At 52.6% G+C, this 11,096-nt stretch overlaps 1 long non-coding RNA gene across 1 annotated transcript; it reads left to right on the top strand.

Moving 5' to 3' along the window:
* Positions 1 to 3,226: 3,226 nt before the first annotated feature.
* LOC117084406 lies at positions 3,227 to 4,290 on the top strand. Its single transcript, XR_004437439.1, has 3 exons — positions 3,227 to 3,305; positions 3,406 to 3,642; positions 3,971 to 4,290. It is a non-coding gene; the product is annotated as an uncharacterized LOC117084406 (long non-coding RNA).
* Positions 4,291 to 11,096: the final 6,806 nt, after the last annotated feature.

The following is an 11,096-nucleotide window of genomic DNA, read 5'->3' on the forward strand; positions in this document are numbered from 1 at the left end:
GCCCCCAGGAAAATGCAGCTCTAAATGACAGGATGCTGGGCTCCTTCAGGCAAATTAATGCCGTCAGACCAAGTTACATTTCATCCCGTTTTCATCTGAACCACATGGATGTACCTGGGAGGGGCGCACATGCTCAGAGGTCACCCGGAAGAAGTGAAGGACAGTATCTCAGAGAACCTTGAAAACAAGAGCGGGAGAGCATCGTGCCCAAGGCCTGTCCTGGAGCAAATCAGTGGCAGAACTAGATCTAGAGCCACATCTCCAGAGTCCCCATTCTCTTTTCCCCCAGCTCCATGCCACCTGAATGACAGGTTGTAGGAGGTAAGCCCAATCTGATACCTGCTGTCTCTGGGACCCACCTGCCGTGGCTCTCTCTCCTCCCTCTTCAGACCTGGGAGCCAGTGCTGTGCCCTCTGCCTGGGATGCTCTTCCCATCTCTGTAGCCGGCTCCTCAGAGCTTCCCCACCTCTGCTCAGATGTTGCCTCCTCCAGCAGGCCTTTCCTGACGGCGCTCTCTCTGCATCACTGCCTCATGCTAATTTTCTGTAAAGCACTCTCTGATGTCTTCCTGTTTGTTTCCTGTGTATTTCATCTGTCTCCTTACCTGAAAATTTAAGTACCAGGAGAGCAGGCACCAGTAGGGTCTCAACAAATAGAGTTGAATGACCAAAAGAAAGAATTTCGTGTTTAACTGCAAACAGCCCAGAGTGCCTGAGGATTATGAATATTGGTGGAGATATTGTTAAACTTACACTTTGAATTATGCAAGGTTCTCCCTCTGGTGACTCACAGGATCCCTGCTAGCACCTCCAGGCTTTGTGCTCACAGAACCTGAGACTTCACAGGGAAGAGGACAAAAGTGGTTTCCTGGTTCCTTAAAGAGCAAATGGGATTTTCTGAGAAGAACCTTTCTTTGTTTTCCTTCTCACTCAAGAGAGAGGGTTCGCAGCCTGCTCTCCCCTCCCTCCCGCCTCCCATAATTGCTTCCCTCCCTTCTTCTTCTTCCATCCTGAGTATTTGTCATTCTCTGCTTGTGGCAAATTGCTTTTCACCTTTGAAAACCAAGAATGGGGCCGGGCACAGTGGCTCAAGCCTGTAATCCTAGCACTTTGGGAGGCCGAGACGGGCGGATCACGAGGTCAGGAGATCGAGACCATCCTGGCTAACACGGTGAAACCCCCTCTCTACTAAAAAATACAAAAAAACTAGCCGGGCGAGGTGGTGGGCGCCTGTAGTCCCAGCTACTCGGGAGGCTGAGGCAGGAGAATGGCGTGAATCCGGGAGGTGGAGCTTGCAGTGAGCTGAGATCCGGCCACTGCACTCCAGCCTGGGCAACAGAGCAAGACTCCATCTCAAAAAAAAAAAAAAAAAAGAAAACCAAGAATGGTTGCTACCAAAGACAGCCTGGAAGTGTTTTGCAAGCAGGGAGGTGTTTAGCAGTAGAAAACACTGTCAATGATTCTCCCATTCGTGGCATCACTGAAATTCGGTTTACTAAGCATTTATGGACAGCCTGTGAAATGGGTACTGTGGAGGACAGCCTGGCGATGCAAAGGTGGGTCCTGCCTCTTAGGGACTCTCAGGCCAGATATCATTTTTACTCAAGAGATGTTTTATTAAGTGCTTGCTAAAGGCTAAATACTGGTAGGCCTACAGCAAATGAGGACTAGCCTTGCCCTCAAGGAGTTCGTTGTCATGTGAAGAAGGAGAGATTACTGACAACTTCAAACTTCAGTTTTACATTCTGTGAAGGGAGGCATGCAGATGAAAGGAGAGAGTGGCAGGGAACTAAGGGAGCAGACAGGAAGTTCAGCTGCACGGGAGAGGTGGGAGCTAGGCAGGACGAGGTGAGGGTGGTCGTTAGTGGGAAGGGGCATCAGGCAGACAAACGCCAGGCTCCTATTACATCTTCCACTGTGCGGGGCAGAGGTGGGCATGAGCTCGCTTGACCCAAGGACTGAAAGGAGATTCTTGTGACCGGAAAAGGAGGGAGGAAGTGGACAGCATGAGCCAAGCCAAGGCTGCAGAGGCTGGCAGGGGTAACATGGAGGCCGGGAGACCAGGAGAAGGTTTGCAGAGTGGTTAGTGTTCTATCACAACAAAAAGCCAAGGGGGCGAAGAAAGACAAGGCTGAAATATCTGTTAGGCCCAAGATCATGCCAGCAAGGGGAGTCCAGGGAACCTGGGGCTGAAGGGCTGTGGGTGCGGACCCCAGCCTGGAGGCTGTTGCAGAATAAGTGATCAATGACAAGGGCCACAGCAGAGCGGCAGGGGTGGGGTGGGGGTGGGGGGTGGCGTTGGCAACTGCAATAATAGTAACACCACCGTCTTCCCGCTTCCTCCTTCCACCACATGAAGCCTCCATTTCAAAGGCCCTCTCAGACCCCTCCCTCGCTCTTCCCGACTCCACTCCTCTTTCTGCTCCCCACCGGAGATGCTGCCAGGAAAACAGAGGTTCTGGAGAACACGTTCATTCAGCTACAGAGAGAGGAGGAGCCTGAGAAGCCAGAACAGCCAGCTCATCCTGAAAGTGGAGGCCCATGAGGTCTCTTTCTGATCCAAAAGATTCCCACCCCGAATGAGTCTGAGCACACATATGTGTGATCACACACACACACACTCATTCAAACATTCGCTCAAAAACTTGCCCCTTATTATTTTACCTGAAATTTCAGCATCTGGAAATTAACTGGAATAAGAAAATCCTTTCCAAGAAATGTGCATCCTAACTCATGCCTTAGAAAGGAATGGTCTGGCCGGGCACAGTGGCTCACACCTGTAAGTAATCCCAGCCCTTTGGGAGGCTGAGGTGGGCAGATCACTTGAGGTCAGGAGTTAGAGACCAGCCTGGCCAACATGGTAAAACCCCGTGTCTACTAAAAATACAAAAAAAAAAAAGATTAGCTGGGTGTGGTGGCAGGTGCCTGTGATCCCAGCTACCGTGGAGACTGAGGCAGGAGAATCCCTTGAACCTGGGAGTCAGAGGTTGCAGTGAACCGAGATCCCGCCATTGCTCTCCAGCCTGGGTGACAGAGTGAGACTCTGTCTCAAAAAGAAAAGAAAAGAGAAAAGAAAGGGGAGGGAGGGAGGGAAGGGAGGGAAAGGAGGAGACCCTTGGGAACTGGGAAGTGTAGCTGATGATGAAATATGTTTTTTCTTTGAGAAATGCAGGCCTGGCTCCAATCAGCTAATTTTTCAGACCTTTGATCCACTGATCCTTTGGGCAGTCTGGGCTTGCTTGGTTCAGTGAGAGGCAGCAGAGGACGAGAGAAATGGCACAGGGCTGAGAGCCGTGAAGTCACTGGGTGAGTCCCTTCCCCTTGCCAGGCCTCAGTTTCCCAGTCTGTAAAATAAGGGGATTGGAGGGACTGACTCTAGGGCTGACCCTGACCTTTTCTCTCCAAGCATAGGTGAGCGGTGTGACCACACCAGGCCGAGGAAGAAACACGTGCCCAGCCTGCCATCTGCCCTCCTGTCCTGGAGCCAGGTCTTTCCACCAGCTTCCTTCGTCTTTTAGCACTTGGTGAAAAGGAATGACACATCAGTCACAGCCACTGGCCAGTGCTCACGGAGCATCTGGCAGGAGGAAGCGCCTTCCTGGCTGGCCTCCCATTCATCAGTCAGAGCCGCAGCCTGGGCCAGGTGAGGTTTCAGTGGCTGCTGATGGCGGCTGCCCGGCAAGGGTTCTGGCCAAGTCCGCCCCCTCGTTCCTTTCTAACTGGGCTTTGGGCAGCTTTCAGGACTTCCCAACTCGGCAGCATGCCCACTGCCACAGTCCCCACCCGCCCTGCAACATGAGGAAGGCACGGAAGCCCAAGCCAGGCAGACCAGCGCTCCCTGCGTCACCCACAGGCAGCCCGGGGGGCGCGGGCCTCCCGAGAGCCAGCCCAGGCCTGGATGGCCCACTGGGGAGGGCAAGGAGGGGAAGAGGGGAAGGAAGGCTGTGCCAAGGGCTGTGCCTGTGTTTCAGGGACAGCCATGGAGCCTGAGCTGGGAGGCAGCTGAGAAAGGCAAGAAACAGGAAAGGGGACAGAAGTCTACTGGTCGGTGAGCCAGCTCTGCGGCAGGCAGAGAAAGCAAGAGAAGGGGCCTCTCCTGCCTCCATCCTAACCTCCCAGGACCTCCCCAAAGGCTCCGAGCCCTTCCTCAGACACTCCCCAGTCTCCTCCCAGTCTCCGCCACCATCCCTCCAGCCCTGATTTAGAGCTGGGCAGTCACGGGACAGACTCTGGTTAAGCCTCAGAAACATACACCCAGCAAGGGGTTTGGATTTTCTCCTTCCTCCCCTCCCTCGAGGCTCTTCCGTGGAGGAGGAAGAGAAGCAGATCCAGCTGGGAGAAGCCAGGCCCTGAGGCCCTCTGGCACCCTGACTCCAGCACCCTGGTCTAACGTGCAGTAGGAGAAATGAGGTCTGGAAGGGCGAACAGGCAGTTGGCCCCCCATAAGGCCTTGGCCTCAGGCCCTGGCTGGGTTGGCAACAGCTCTTCTTGGCTCAGACAGGCTCCCTTGGAAATAAAACTCTGTAAGTCACTTCTTTCCTCTAGTTGGCTGACAAGGGAGTCGAAGCTACTGGCTCAAATCCTTTTTTTTTCTTTTTAACCTCTCCTCCATTTTTTTTCTGCTGCTAAAAAATTTGTTTTGCAAGATATAGTATATGGCTCTTTTACTTCTTGAAGTTTCCTTAAGAAAATAATGGTGCTTACAAGAAAATTGTGATGACTCCCGGCGTTTGCACAGGACTCTGCTGTGTGTAAAATGCTTACCTGGATCTTTGCAACAGCTCCAAGCTGCAGACAAGGCAGGTTGTTATCCTGTGAAATCCCAGGGGGGACTCTGAGGCTCAGAGAGGAGAAGAAGCGTCCCAGGTCACACCACTGGCAGGGTGAGGGCCCAGGGACCTGGATTGCGCCAAAGAAGACCTTGAGCAAGTTTGTGTGTGGCCCCTCTTGGCCCCAGCAGCACAGCAGGGAAGGAAGGCCATCCTCCCATAGCCAATCCCCCTTTATCCCCTGGGCAACCTCAGAGAAGGGGAAGCTGGTGGCACGTGGATGTAACTAGAGCTGAGGAACACTAGGGGAATGAACTCCTTAGGCCCCACAGGGACAAAAATGTATCCCCTTGTTTCCGCCAACAGGGAAGGGGAATGCCTGGGGCTACACTATTTCTTAAGTAGCTACTGTGCATTCAGGCAGTCCACAAACATTACCACCCAGGCTGGAGTGCAGTGGCACAGTCTCGGCTCACTGCCACCTCTGTCTCCCGGGTTCAAGCGATTCTTCTGCCTCAGCCTCTGGAGTAGCTGGGAGTACAGGCATGTGCCACCATGCCCAGCTAATTTTTGTATTTTTAGTAGAGATGGGTTTTTGCCATGTTGGTCAGGCTGGTCTCAAACTCCTGACCTGGACCAGGAGTTCAGTTTAGGTCACTCCTGGCCTGACCTGACCTGATCCACCCGCCTGGACCTCCCAAAGTGCTGGGATTATAGACGTGAGCCACCGCTCCTGGCCAAACATTACCTCCTTTTAAACATGACAGCAAACTTCAAGGTGGACATTATTCCCCTTTTATAAAATAAGTGAAACCCAGAAAGACGAAGTCATTGCCAAGGCAACACACGAGAATATGTGGAGCCATATTCAAACTCGGGTCTTTTTGACTTCAAAGCCCATGCTATTTCCACTGCCCCTGGGCTGCCACTCCCTGAAACCACCTGGCCCACTGGGCACAGTCTCCCCTGTGGAGGGAGGAGGCACAGACCACAGAGTGAATGTCGGCAGGCAGTTAGTTCCACATGCCCTCGGACAAATCTCGTCCTTGAATCTCAGATAGAGTCTCATGCCCAACACGGGGCTGGGCTCACTGCTTGAGCTTGAAGGTCCCTTCTGATGTTTGGCCATCCTTTAGGTCTAACAATCCTGGGCTAAATACTTAGAATACATTCTATTCAGCTCCAAAAATCCTTCTTTGATTCCCTTCCATGCCCCGCACACAGAGCTAGGAGTCAGAGCAAACATAAGCCGTACTTGGTTCTTATCCTCATTGGGCTCCTAACAAAAGGTGGATGGACCATGAGAATGACATATGGGCTTCTGCTGACCTCCCGGTGCTGTCGGTGAAAACAGGTCATGGAAAGATGGGGAGGTCACAGTCATGACAGCTCAGAAGGCTAGAGGTGGGGACTCACCAACCTCCTCTCTCTAGGAAGGGGCAGGGGATCTAGGATCCCCACTCTCCTGCCTAGTCTAGAAGGCCCTCGGAGAGAGTGCCCTTTAAGGCATAATTAACAGAAGGAGTTCCCTCCCAGCTGCCCACCTACACTGGGGTGTGGGCTTCAACATACAGGACTATTCTAGGGGTTAGGCTGGGGGTTACACAGACAGTCACACCTCTAAGGCCAAAAGGGAGGTGACAGATGTGAGGAATCCACATGTTGAAGCAGAAGGACCCTCTGGGTAACCTCAATTTCACACTCGTTCCCGGAGTACCTACTCTGTGCCATTCCTTGTGGCAGGGCCAGGAGAGAAAGACTTCAGAAGTGGAAGTCCAGCCTTCGAGGAGCTCCCAGGCCACTGGGACAGGTGGACTGTCTCTGGTCCAAGGAGAAGGCAAGGGGGCAAGAGCAGGGGAGACAAGGTGCCATTGGGCATGGTGGGGAGCAATCGATTCTGCTTGGGGGGCCAGGGAAGGCCACATGGAGAGGTCAGTGAGAGGGACTGAGAGGGTGGAGGGACTCTAACAAATGGAGTTGGAAGGAGAAAGGCAGGGACAATCCTACAGAAAGAGCAACACAAAGTGCAGTCCAAAACCCAGTTCAGCCACACTGCAGCCCTGGGCTCGCTCAGCATCTCTGAAGCTATTTCCCCATCTCCAGAATGGAGAAAATAACTCTCCAATCCTGGGAAATACCCTCCTGTGTGCACTCCCCTCACACCTGCCTTCAAGGACTGCGCTTTCTGTCTTCTCAGCTACTCTTCCCCAGACATACCCTTTGGGAAACTAGAAACTTACAGAAGAGATATAAAACACAGAACACAAATGGTGGGACAAGCCTTGTTGTCAATCAATCAGTATATCTGGACATTTTACCAACAGGGAAACTGAGGCCCAGAGATATTGCTTGACCTGCCCAGGGTCAGGGACCAGAAGGACTAGAAGTTTCTTTTCTATTGCAGCCCTAACCATGTTTGTGAGGGTGACATCTTTGGATCATCTTTCTTTTGAGGGGAAAAGGTCAGCCTTTGCGGTCCATCCCATACCCTGGCTCTCTCTCCCGTTCATGGCAACTTTTTGTATCCACCCTGTTTCACTGGCCATTGCTGTCATGTGTCTGGGTCAGGATTTATGGTCTCAGTCCCCAGCTATGGAAGTCGATATCAAACTAATGGAATAGCTCCTGCCCCTGAACCAAAGGCCCCAGAATCTGAGGAGGTTTCAGCCTGTCTCACTCATGGGACCCGAGGGTAGAGGTGAAGGAGATGAGTTCCTCTGCCCAAGGCAGCCTCCTTCCGGGGGTGCCTGTGTGGAGGACTGATAGGTTAGGGCTTGCCAAGGGAGCCAAGGAATCTCAGTGACTGGCAGGAGAGGAGATGGGCCCATGAAAAGGTGGGCCCTTTATAGGTCATCCTGGGCTGTGAACAATAATTGCTCTCTTGACTAACATCCCTTAAGACCCACAGTTTGAGTGGTAGAAGTCACCAGATGATAGCCAGGAGGGCATTTCCAGGCTGAGGCTGTGTCTGTCCGTCATGCAGGGAAGAACAGCTGTCCGGGTTGGGGGTTGCAGCCTCTGCCTCCGTGGCTTTGCTTAGACTCCTATTACATCTTTCACTGTGCATCCACCCCTGGATTCTCTAAGGGTTGGAGCTCTTTCTCAGGGGGCAGGCAGTTAGGGGAAATGCCTTGGGGAGAATTTAGGCATCCCAGGCCTCAAAGCAAAGCTACAAAGCTAGGAGCTAGCTGCTACTTGGCTGCCAGCAACTCGCTAGGAGGGCACTGGGAGCGAGTGTGAGCGTGCACAGAGGACAGGAGCCATGCCTGCAGCCCACGGCACTCTAAGCCCCTCCAACCTGCCTCCCCGTGTTGGACTGACTGATGCTTCAGCTTGGTGGGCTTCCCAGGACTCTGGGACAGGAGCCCTGTTTTGGTCTCTACTCACAAGGGGATTGGATCACGCCACAACGCTGTAGGTCCAGCCACCCTGGGAGGGGAGGAGGTCATGGCCAGGGTGGGGTCTTGGTGGCACTGAGAGACCTCTATCTGCAGTCAATAACACAAAGCCTCAGACTGGAAAGGACTTCCCAGGCCATCTATCCGGAACCCCTCATCCTATGGAGCCATCCTATGGACAACTCTGAGGTCCAGGGTAGGGACCTGCCCCTCACGACTGAGGAGTGAGGGATAGTTTAGAAACTCCGGGCGAGTCAGGAAGGTTTTCCTCTATTTGGGAGGAAACACTGAATTAGAAGCCCTGGGAAACTGGCCCCCATGACGGGGGGGAGGATACAACAGAGGACTCTGCAAAGCACACCCATCAGGCGCCTCCTCCTAAGCCCACCCATGGTATAGACCACCCCTCCATCCATGTGATCCATCCTCCATGCAAAACCAACCTCAGAGGCCAATCAGAAATTCCTAGCCCTCATTTTGGCCAATAATTGCCAGTGCCTCCCTCAGAAACCATTCCCTGGGCTTCCGGGGAAGCTGAGCAGACCAATGAGAATGATGTCCTGGCTTTTTCTGACCTGCTGTTGCCATAGGTGAAAAAAGGTGACGGGAAGAGAAGGAGGCGGGAGAACATGGAGGTGAAAGCAGGGTCACTCTGGCTGAGGGCTTAGGTTCAGAGAATCGAGGGTTGCTCTTGACTGTCTCTCCAAGATTTTCTAAAACACCAGGCCAATCAAGGCATTTTTAAAAGCTCCAAATTGTAAACAAGGGGCAAGAGCAGAGCCGTCATTCTCCCATTGTAGTGGGTACCAGCATTACCTGGGGAGATTGTAAAAATGCAGATTCCCAGCCCCTTCTCCAGATTCAGAAGGACTGGGTGAGGGCCCGGCATCTGCATTCTAACAAGCCAGCTGCTTCTGTGATTCAGGCCGGGTGGGAGAGGCCAGAGGAAGACGTGCTAAGAACCCAAGGTGGCCTGAGTCACCAGGGAAGTGAAATTGTCACAAGCAGTGACATCTCAGGCCCGGCATCAACAGCGAGGCTGTGTAGCCTCCATGGCTCAGAGGGGCACAGGAGTGTGCCTACTGCCTCTGCAGCATGAGGAGCCGGGGACAAGCTCAAAATGGAGCTGAGGGAGTGTCAAGATGCTATGCCTGAGCACGCAGCTGTGCTCCAACGAGTGAGCCAGGCAAGAAGGCTTGGATGGGAGAGGAGCTGGGGCAGAGCCAAGGGGTCAGAGAAGGAGGAGTGGACAGCAGCAGGGCACGGGGTGAACAGGAGGGTGGTCTCGGAGAGCCAGACGCAGTAGGCTCTGAGCTCGCAGCCGCACAGGGCCCGCCCGGGGCACAACAGAACACTTGCTGAGGGAGGAAGGCAAACACTATGGAGTCTGCATAGGTCATTACAGCTGTGCAAAGAACACTCACAAAGAGAGTTGGAGAGATGTAAATAGCTACATTTCGTGATCGGCGGGTTCCTTTTTTCCATAAACTTTGCTTAAGTTCATAATTTAAAAAAGATAAACACAGGCAAATTACACTTACTTCACCCAGTCATTTCTGGTTGGTAAGTTCTGTATTAAATTCAGAATTCATATGTGTGGGTTGAACTTCCCATATCAGCCAAAATGCGAGCCCTGGGGAGAAGGGCAGATGTGGAGGTTGTTATACTGTCAAACAAACCCTTAAACGGCCCTCTGTCCCCACCAGTTCTCTGTCATTGCTGCGTCCCCTGCTATGTCCATCCCGCTCATACCAGAAAAATCTGAGCTCAAAAGCAGGCCGAGGTTTGCCAAACTCAATTCTTCTGGTTTATTTGTGGGAAATGGCAGTGAGAGGAAGTCTGATGTAGTGGAAAGAGCACTAGACAAGAAGTCAAAATATTTGAGTTAATTTCAAGCACTCACTTGTCCTTTGTGAAATTGGGAAAGTGACTTTCTCCAGCAGGCCCTCGCTTCTCCCAACTGCATAGCACAGGAGGGCATGAGTGATCTGTTGCTGCATCACGATGGCCCCCAACTGCAGCAGCTTAAAGCGACAAACATCTATCATCTTGGGGTTAGGAATCTGGGAGTGGTTGAGTTGGATAGTTCTGGCACAAGATCTCTTATGAGGTTGCAGTCAAGATGTCCTCTGGGGGCCACAGTCAGCCTGAGGTTACAGTGGGGGAAGACCAGCTTCCAGGATCACATGCATGGCTGTTGGCAGGCTCCGAAGATCCATTTCCAAGCTCATCCTTGTTTCTCACGACAGAGGCCTCCCCCTAGGCTGCCTCATGACGTGGAAACTGGCTTTCCCAGAGCAAGTGATGACAGAGACAGAGACAGAGACAGATGGAGAGCCCAAGACAGAAGCTACTGCCTTTCCATCATCTAATTTCACAATTATCCAAGTGACTATTTCCAAGTGACATCCATCATTTCTGCCATATTCTAGTCTCTAGTGGACTAGTCACCAAGTCCAGTCCACACTCAAGAAGAGGATAATAAGCTCCGCCTCTTGAAGGGTGTAGTGTCAATGAATTTGTACACACATCTTCAGAGCCACCACAAGGAGTTTGATCCAGTGACTCTCAAGGTTCCAGGTCTGTGGTTGTGACACCCCGATCCCTGGAACATTAGGCATGGTGAAGAGAAAAGGACCAGAGGCGTCCGCTGCACTTCGTCTAGGTGGGCTATGTTCTCCTCTCAGTAGAGGGGGCCTGGAGATGAGGGATGGAGATTGAGGAGGTGTGCTTCTCAGATGGATGCACAAATCTGGAGGGCTGCCATTCTCCCCAATGATCCTCAAGCCTTAGAGTGGCTGCCAAAAGGGTTCTATAAGCACATGGCTGGGGCCTCTGACTTGAGTGCCTTCTGCTGCGGCAAGGAACAAGGTTCCACCCCCTCAGTGGTTCTGGGGTCTGGCAGCTGGACATGGAATGCTTCCCAGGGA

The sequence above is a fragment of the Trachypithecus francoisi genome, unplaced genomic scaffold (assembly GCF_009764315.1).
Source record: "Trachypithecus francoisi isolate TF-2019V2 unplaced genomic scaffold, Tfra_2.0 Lachesis_group0, whole genome shotgun sequence".
NCBI lineage: Eukaryota > Metazoa > Chordata > Mammalia > Primates > Cercopithecidae > Trachypithecus > Trachypithecus francoisi.